The sequence below is a fragment of the Anneissia japonica genome, unplaced genomic scaffold (genome assembly GCF_011630105.1).
Source record: "Anneissia japonica isolate Jap-2015-1 unplaced genomic scaffold, ASM1163010v1 scaffold993_len1110182_cov180, whole genome shotgun sequence".
In the NCBI taxonomy this organism is placed as follows: Eukaryota; Metazoa; Echinodermata; class Crinoidea; order Comatulida; family Comatulidae; genus Anneissia; species Anneissia japonica.
In genome coordinates, this window is record NW_022749760.1 from 303,456 (window position 1) to 313,488 (window position 10,033).

At 32.5% G+C, this 10,033-nt stretch overlaps 1 long non-coding RNA gene across 1 annotated transcript in view; it reads right to left on the reverse strand.

The window, feature by feature from the left end:
- Nucleotides 1-7: 7 nt before the first annotated feature.
- Nucleotides 8-10,033, reverse strand: part of LOC117121152 — an 18,969-nt gene continuing 8,943 nt past the window's right edge. The window contains exons 2-3 of the long non-coding RNA XR_004447484.1: nucleotides 2,853-2,884; nucleotides 8-656 (exon numbers count right to left, since the gene is read on the reverse strand). This is a non-coding gene — a long non-coding RNA (uncharacterized LOC117121152). The remainder of the gene's footprint in view (nucleotides 657-2,852; nucleotides 2,885-10,033) is intronic.

Genomic DNA, 10,033 nt, shown 5'->3' on the forward strand with positions numbered 1-10,033 from the left:
CCTATATTTAAAATTATATATTGAGGTTTGTATAAGGGGTTATGGTTACTAGAGGATGTGGTAACTTATTCGAAGACCCTTGACGGATGATCATCAAACGAATGTGCCACTGTTGTATCGCTTTAACTCTTGGGGAAAAACAACTCTCGGGATTCTAAAAAGAGCTGTTGACAAAAAAGTTAACGCTCCAAGTATATACATAATCCTAATGATGCGGTCGGTCACGCAGGCGGGTGAGCAGCTAGATGCAAAGCTTCGCCTGGGCAGGTGTGTTTCCAAACATATCCGTACACTATTAAGGAGGTCCTTCCTGTCACCAGCAATAACCTTAATACCTCGATGTTAGATGCCTTAAACAGACCACAAGCACCGGAACTTCTGTTGTTCCGAGATCCTATCTGCAAGATGTATTGGATGTTTTTCTCTGCGACCTTCATCGTATCCTTGGTCAGCGTAACCCCTCCTCAATGCCACAGCCCCACGCTTAATCTTGAACTCGCCCGCTTCAGTACATTATATTTGTCTCATGTTCTATCTTTAAATCGTGGCCACCTGTCTGCTATATCAATTTCGTGTGTTATACATAGACACACCGGGCGCCTCTTCGTCGATACTTCGATATTTTTACACTGAATTTTACTACCGTTTGTCTACATCTTCATCAAGGTTAGTGCATAGAACAAAACAAAAATGAAATTTAATGTGTTTTGCCTTCAATGTAATGTTAGTATAAAGGATACACATCAATAACGTGATATGAGATATTTCCATGCATTCTTTCGATATTATTACCCGATAAACACAATAGTTATACTTAAGTTAGGAATATAATACAATTTGTGTATACAGGTATATTGTCCTCCTACTTACTGTACCATCCCGCATGCCGTTTTCCCCATCACTTAATCGCTAACGAAACCAACACTTTCGGACCGTTACTTCTGACTTTTATAGAATATTATGTACCATACATGTTCCATTAAGCCTATAGTTTAAAATGTGGCACATAACCATTCATCCGTTACGGCATAATCCCACCTTGTTAAATACAGCGACGGGTTTAATGATGTTAACATTTTTTTTATTCTCCGACGTTTTTTTTCAAAGCGGAATTAAGGTCTGCTTGATATGAAAAGTATTATCCTTTGGAGATGGGTAAAACACACATACTAACAACAACAGGTGGTTCAGCTATACCTGGTTACAAATAACTTTAATGCAAATTTCTGCATTTCCATTTTAAGCGACCATGTAATTCCCATGTTTTTGCAACACTAGGCCTATACAAATTTCAATCGGTATACCGGTATAGGCCTATACAATTAACTCATGTCACGGTTATAGTTGATCAAATTTTTAAAAATTCATCAAAAACGTAGGCCTAATTAAAATAGAAAATATTATTTAAAAGTATTAAATAATATATCGCCCTTTCAAACAAGTTTTTGCTGATTTCCCTATATATTAGAAATTTTATTAATTAATTACTATATTAGTCTCTACTTGCAAATAGGCTTACAATAACCAACTAAAATTTAATTATTTTATTTAAAGCTATTTAGCTAAATACAGACAAAAAATATAAAAATGTATTAATAATAGTTCGAAAAGTTATATTCTTCAATTTTGGGCATTTTAGTCATTTTGTAAACTATCCCCGTATCTAATTATAAATGTAATCAGCATTTAATACGTAATAAGAACAATATAGGGCTAGAATTGAGTTTTTTTTATGATTGAAGATGAACATAAATGAAAATGATAAGACTATGAAACCTGTGGAGAACGGACTTTTGCGGAGTGTTAATCAAACTTAACTGACCAATCAGAGCAGGGCCCAGAAATACGCGCATGTCTCACAAACACACGTGTTGTCCCGCAAACGCACGTGTTTACGTACAGTATATTTACGCGCACGCTATTGTTTTGTAAGCAACAATATCCAAGGGCTTATCGAAAAGTTCAAGTTGCTATCGACTGCAAAATACATGGTAGGAATACGCAATATCATACCACATAGTACATCATTTTAGTAGCAGGTACGGTACGCCTCTGATAATTAAGAAAAAAAAAATATATTTTTTTTTTTTGGTCGCGTGTACTGTTGAACCGAGAATTCTACGACAGGAAGTTGATTGCTAACCACCTATCTAAAGTACAAACTTAGAGGCTGTGACACGGCGGTTAAGTGCTCGTCTTCCAGCCCCAAACTCATTGGTTCAAACTTCAAGTTCCTTGGTTTAAACTTGAGTATTGGGGGTCTCAGACGATCACCTTCGCAAAAGCACATCGTTAAATGGTCAGGCCAAAAAGTCTGTGACGTGTCGTATTGTACGCCAGGACATTTTGATGTAAATATTTGTATTTTTTAAATCTGGAAATGACACGACACTCGTACGTTAGTCCAAAGAAAAACAAGCTAAGAAAATAAAAACTTAACAATTCAAATTTAAAAAAAATTATATTTTGACAAAAATGAGATCTCAGTGTTTCTGATAAGTTTAATTTTTATAATTGATAAATATCAATGTTTTAAGTTTATTTACATACGTTTTAAGGGATATTTTGTAAAGCTGTCTTCTAGAATTGATAAGCAAATCTAAAAAGTGTAAGTCTAAGAGTATTTAGTACGACAACCCACCAGGCAGGGCAACGCATCGCTCCAATAAACCTACAAAAATATATTTTTTTTTCAAGTGTAGTTTTCTCTAAAGCAGTTTTCAGACATTTTAATTTCAAAATACTCTTCCTCCGCTTATAAAAACATTGATATTCGAAATATAAATTCACAGACCACTTCATTTCAATAAGAAACTATCAAGAATTAACAATTAAAAACAAAATTGACTCACCATTCACAACGAATTGAAAACTACTAGGATATCTGTAAAGAATGATAAATATTATATGTATATTAATTTTATCATGAAATAATGAAATGTTTAGTTGATAATTATACACTTTTTCACATGATTGTCATTTTGGTAAGAACATTCATATGTGAATGATTCTGTACTTCTAGTAGCCAATTTCTCATTACCACGTTATCATTACCACGTAATATAAGCGGTTGCTGTAAACGAAATTAAAAACTAAAGGTGTAAACTTTGTATTAATAAAAGCTATAATAAACATTGTATACTATTTTAATTGGGTTTAATCTAACTTGATATTATGATTTATAGACACCTTTAGTTTAATTCGTTTATGTAAAAGTAAACTACTGTTTGTATATTATATTATGCAAGTCAGGTCTACATTATATATAAGTTGATATAAATATTATACGATTAATTATGCAAATTATTATTAGATATGCAAATCATATTATATGCAAATTTAATTCAGTAAATTAATTATCGAGAATTAATTACAGAGATGTTTACATTTTTGAGTAAGTTAATAGTAATAATAATGATGATGATGATATGATGACGACAGCAATGATGGTGATGGTGTTGATAATGACGATGAGATGATGATGATGATGGTGATGACGCGTTGACAATGACAACGATGATGATGGTGATGATAATAATGATGGTCATGGTCATGATAATAGGCCTAATAATTACAATGTCCAAGCAGCCTATACGCATCTCTGAGAGAAAGCATTCCTACTGTATGTAAATTCAATGGAAGTTACATCAGTTGTGTTGGTCAATTTTCGTTTCCCTCAAATATTTGTTGGTAAACAATGTTATCTACCTAAATGCTTCGACCTACCATACCAAACCTTAGGGTCAAACTCCGCTCTTTATGAACGATATTATTTCAAGTTGACTACAGCTATTGATGTGCCTGGAATTAAATTCTTCGACTCGAAATAATGTATAGAAATATGAATAGTCAATGAACTATATGAACAAAAGACAATGAAACAACTACTATTTCACTGAAGACCTATTGTTAAATACCGGTTTAATTGTTGCCTTGTAAAAAGGTAGTGGGGATTGCCCAACCTTGTGGAGTGAACACAAATAAACGAACGTGGGAATAAAGGCAGGATACTATGGCTAGACTATCCATTGAAATTGCCTTTTGATGGACTAAATCAAACAGTTAAGAATGTATAAAATCTATAGTCCAGTATTCATACTGATGCAGATCGGAATCCTGCAACGAGGGTTCCCTCTTACCCCTTTTGTTTCAATACAATGCGGCGTAGTATACATATAAACAAAACTATGGTTCGTAGACGGCCGTACAACAACAAACACAACACAATAAATTTGAGAAAATCATTGACTAATAGATTATGAACAAAAGGAGACAGATTGGGGAAGCCCTTTTTGTAGGGAGTGTGATAATACCAGTGTGTATTACAAAATATAAGAATAGAAATCTCTCAATTGTGTTGTTGGAAATTATTGTGTCTCGTGTTTACTTTGGGATCTCTGTACACATTTGTCATATAATGTAATCAGAGTATATCCCCTTCGATATACAATAAATGATGATGGACTTTATACCGGTGTCTGTAATTGGGAGTACATACTTGTATGTACTGTGTACTGCCAATGTAAACAATCTCTCGAGACCTTTATAACCGAGAGTAAACATTATGCCTACATGAAAGAATGGACATTCATACACAAGTGGGGCTCAAACAGGAACCACGATACAAATCTGTTCATTTCAACATAGTTTTAATACTATTCTGCTGATAAACACAACATTTATTTGAAGCAAAAACAAAAAGTAAAAACATATGGTGAAACTCTGATGTCTTTCGATGAAAACCTGATCATAAGCCCGGGTCTTAGTTAAAATACGCCTTAACTTTTTTCTATGTTTCCGCCAGCATGGTAGAAATATTATTCCCAATAGAGGGCCTAATTCCCGATCAGCGCCGACAACATACTAGTTTATGCACCTCGATCAATCTATGTCTTCTTGGGGTGTACTACTCATGATAATCATCTTCTAAATATCACATCGTTATCGTATTAATAAGCCTAATTTTTATATTTACACGATAAAAGTACTACGTATTACAATTTCTTTCATCGTTAAAGTTTCAAATATTGTTAACTGGCTAAACTCATAAAATCTACAAAGTTATATACGCTAAGGTATAGGTTAGCATATATTTAACATAATAAAATATTATGCATTTTAACATTTTTTTGTTGATGATTATTTTTTATTACCAGCCACTTAAGATGTAAAGAACATAAATATGATACTATTTTTTTTCTACAAGAACCAGTAAAATTGTGCCCAGGTTCAGTGTTCTACTAATTTCAGAGGCTCAAAATTTTCTTACTTTGTTCTGATTTTACACACTTTCATTATCATTATCATTATCATTATCATTATCATTATCATTATCATTATCATTATTATTATTATTATTACAGCAGTGTATTACTGTACTGTATTATAGTAGCTATTAGACATAAGGTATTAATAAGACCAAAATAATTTTACAGTATACTGTAACCTCTTTAAACATTAATACTTTATTGTGTGACTAGCTTGATTTTTTTTTTCCTAGTTTTTTAAATATAAACCTCATTTGACTTCAGCCTCAATTTGTTCTTTTATTGTTCCTATTTTTCAAGCAATTTCAGCCTTGGAGTTGTTTTTTTTTTAATGTGTTACCAAAAATTGTAATTGGAGAAAAAAGCGATTTTTGTTCTATTTTCCAGTAATTCTTGTAATTGACAATATATAATGTTACCGGTACAGTTTAAATATTTAACTATATTGTTCAAGTTTACAGCACGGTGTAAGTGGGTTTGTATCTTTAAAATCATTTTTTTCCCATCAAACCAGACATGCTTATTATAGACGTTTTACCTTTTCAACAAGACTCCGTCGAGACGGTGATGTACTCTAGTCTTTTATAATCGAAGAAGAATACAGGACCGATTTGGGGCTAATTGATTTTTCATATGTTTCATTTTAAAGCATGTTGGCAGATTATTTGATCGTAGTAATATTTGTTAGATCACAGAAACCACAGTGGTTAGAATTTTTTTAAATTTCTTCTTTTTAGTTCTTAAAAATTATTATTTTATTAAATATTTTCAGTTTGTGTTTGGAAAAATCCTACTGAAAATGTTAACAATCGACAGTAATTAGAATTTTTTTTTGAATACTTTGAACTTATTACATCGAAAAAAAAGCCTATAATGTTTGTAAGCTTTCAACGGAAACACAAGAAACGCAACGAAAGAGAAATACAGTGGGTACGTCACAATTTGTCAGCCTCCGCCACTTGTGGTAGACGCGTCAAACAGAAACGTGGAAGCTCTGACTGCTGAAACCCTCTGATGTGCACACGCGTCGACTGTCTACTGTAGCGAAAATCTATATAGGCTAACGAATGATAAATTGATAATAGTAATAAAAGTAGTACAGTATTAGAATATAGACCACATACAATGTTAATTGTAGACCACATACAATGTTAATTATTTGTATTTATAAGAACGTTTAGGCCTCTGGTCCGCCGTACAACGTCAGATAAAGGTCTACTTTATTGAAATATTATAAATTACATGTAAAAGATATACTAGAAATATTATGATATGCGAGACTTCTATAATATAATGACTTTGTAATCTGCTGATTATTATCTATGAAAACACAATTATAGATAACGTATTATTTATAATATCACTAAGAGGGTAGCAGTAGCCGTACCGCTAGTAGGCCTAGTAGATGTTTTTAGTGGTAGTAGCAGCAGCAGCAGCAAAGCAGCAGCTGTAGCAGCAACTGTTTCTGCAACTGTTGCTGTAGTAGCAACAGTTGCAGTTGTTGTATTAATAGCATTGTAGTACCAGTTATTACTTCATCACTAGCCACCAAGAGCAAGACCTCCAGGCTAGTTGCCTAGAGGTCGTGGGTTCGATTCCCACCCGAATCACTTGCGAAATGTTTGTTCGCAAGTATTTGTGAATGTACTGAGCATTCAGTACTTATAACACGTCAGGGAGGGCAAAACATCATTTCGAAATTCTTACAATGTTATTAATACCGATTTGTCTGAAGAATGTAAAATATTGAGTTTATAGCGTATTCTGTCACTTCTTATTGAGACTTTTTTTCTCTCATTTTATCTCTCAACCAAAAAATAAGATATTCAAGCAGTCTTTACGATGGGAAAAGTAAACTTTTTGATTGATGTGTATGATTACCATAAGACACGTTGTGGTGTTTGCTAAAGGCTAGCCAACCAAACATGGAACCAAGTTTCATAAGACGGATTGCTTGTTTTTTGAGTTAGGCAAACAAATTTGTTCTTAAGGAAGTACACTATATAACTAGGCCAGGGTGAAACAACTACCTCAGCTATTTTTCTCTTGTTATTTTTTCAAACACTAGGCCATTGTTTGCAACTTTAATATAAATTTATGGTCTACTTGAAATCATTCAGGCTACACTCAGAAGTTCATGGTGGCTTCACGATTGCTTTTCAATCCACAATATAATCCTATTATTATTGACGCAAATATCAATATTCTCTATTATAAAAACAGAAGTCATTACATTTGTTTTCCTTGTAGTTGATAGGGCTTTCTGACGTAAATAATAACTCTTAAACTAGGCATATATGTAAAATACAATTTTTATGATAATGATCATAGATAAAGGAGCAGATTAAGCCTACACATTAATTGTAGGCTAATATAGGCCTACACTACCTTTAACTAGAAGGAAATTATGGCGGGGATTTTAGTACAGTACTGTACTAGGTTTGACGATTTGGTGCCAAATTACGAGAGTTTAAATACTAAGATTCTCACAAATATTTACTTATGAGAAACGGTTTACTTTTCTTAAACGTGTTTGCGGACTTTCATTTGCAGTAAGTAAACTATAAGCACTTTATCTCATGAAAAGAAAATTCAGCTCTGCCATGGAGGAATTTTTTGAAAAAAATAACAGGCTAATATAGACATCTCATGATAAACCTAAATACACCATCTTCAAGTAAAACCAAAAACGTATTGTTTTTTCACATTTCACGATAATATCTCACTGTGGTTATCAATGGGTCAATGATCATAAAGTCATTAGTATTTCTTTCGGTCAGAGGTAAAAATAAGCATTAAAAATTGTATATATTTTTGTGGTGCGAGATAATATCGAAATGGGCCAACAACATGAAGTGCTGGCAAATGACTACTCGATAAGTGGGAAAAAAATCCCCCAATAATCTTGGTCTCAAAAATTATAGTGTGACAATGCATAATTACCGTAGGATACACATTTTGAAAATAACAACAGAAAATATGTATATGTTAAACTCAATTTTAATCATTATTATAATAATTTTTTTGTTTTGTTTTGTAGATATGATGTCGTTATAAATCAAGAAAATCGTCGAAATTCATTCCGAAATTGGAATGTGGCATAATATTTGTAGTCTATCTAATACATGTTTTGCTGTATATTATTATTCTAATCAGAAATACCTATTATCTGCTCTTATACCATTATAATAATGATGGCTGACGTTTGAAATTTAATAAGATTAATTTAGAAACAATAATGTTCACGTGTAAATTAGGTTACTTATCATTATTAAGCAGCTACAACAGAATTGCAGTACATTTGCCGGTATCAACATACATTATTAGCAAATTTGGCCTCGAGGAAATAAATGCATTTGATTCAATATAGGCAGTAAAAATGGCGCAATTGACATTAAGTGACAGAGAAACGACTCAATTGTGTTTGGCTGTATCGTACTTTGCCAATTACCCCATTAAATTTAAGGTCTTGAATAATTATCATAAGAAATGTATAAAAGCGAGCTTTGATAATAGTAGGCCTAATAATAATTTTATTTAGTAAACTTAGACCAAAACAAACGTTCAAACAACAGACAGTGAGCAGGGGCATTTATAAATAGTGAATGTTAAGTCGTAATAGGCCTATAAAACACCACAAAATGTATAAGTGTAAATCATTTATTGTAATGTAAATAATGTAAATATATAATAAACAACTTATTGAAAGAATGAATAAGAATAAGATGTAAAGTGGGCATAGAAATCCACCAATTGTATATACTTGTTACTGTTGTATAACAATACGCGACTGTGTACATTTTATCTGTAATATCCAATATAAATGACAATTTACAATTAAAAGTTAATGAATTCATTGGTAAATAGAATCAACACAGAATACTTATGTGCAAGACTCACTTTCAACACAGCTGCTTGTACGTTCTTTTATGCGCCATTGTGCGATGAACAATACAAGGGGAATGATAAGTGTGCAAAGCCCTGAATGAGAAAGGTGATCGGCGAGACAGCGTATATCTTCGAAGCAAACTACATATTTAAGGTCAACCAATAAATTGTTTGAAATAGCAGATTTAATGCCAAGGGAACTTAACTGTAGCCACAGAGAGAGAAAGTTTATCTAATTAATATTAGGCAGAAATTCACTGATGTATAAATTTTTCAAAGTTTAGTTTATACCTCCATGAACTCAATATGAAACGCACTGTCGACTAAATAATATCTATCACTTGTTAAAATGTCTTTGCACGTATGGCCTACGTTGTTTTAACGTTTAAAAAACTGTATGTAACGCGTCACAGTCGCCTCTGACGTGTAAAACATTGCAATTATCGACGTATGTAGACCTATTTTATAAATTCTTTACGAGGTAGTTTCATACACATTCGTCAGATTGAACAGTTACGCTGTATGGCCTACGTTGTTTAAGCGTTTAATAAACGGTATGAAACGCGTCACATTTGCCTTTAACATGTAAAACATAGGAATTATAATCGACGTATATAGACCTATTTCATAAATTCTTTAAGAAGAAGTATCATATACATTCGTCAGATTTAACAGTTATGCAACAAGTCCCATTTATACGATGATTTAATGTAAATAGGCCTATGTATTGAACCATGGATGAAATATTGAACATAGGCTTCTTTAGCTCTAAACATTATTAAGCTATTCTATAAACAAATGCTTTTCTACTGTATACTCATTCATTTATAATCAATCAAAAAATCAACCAATCAAATCAACATTCATTCACTTTATTT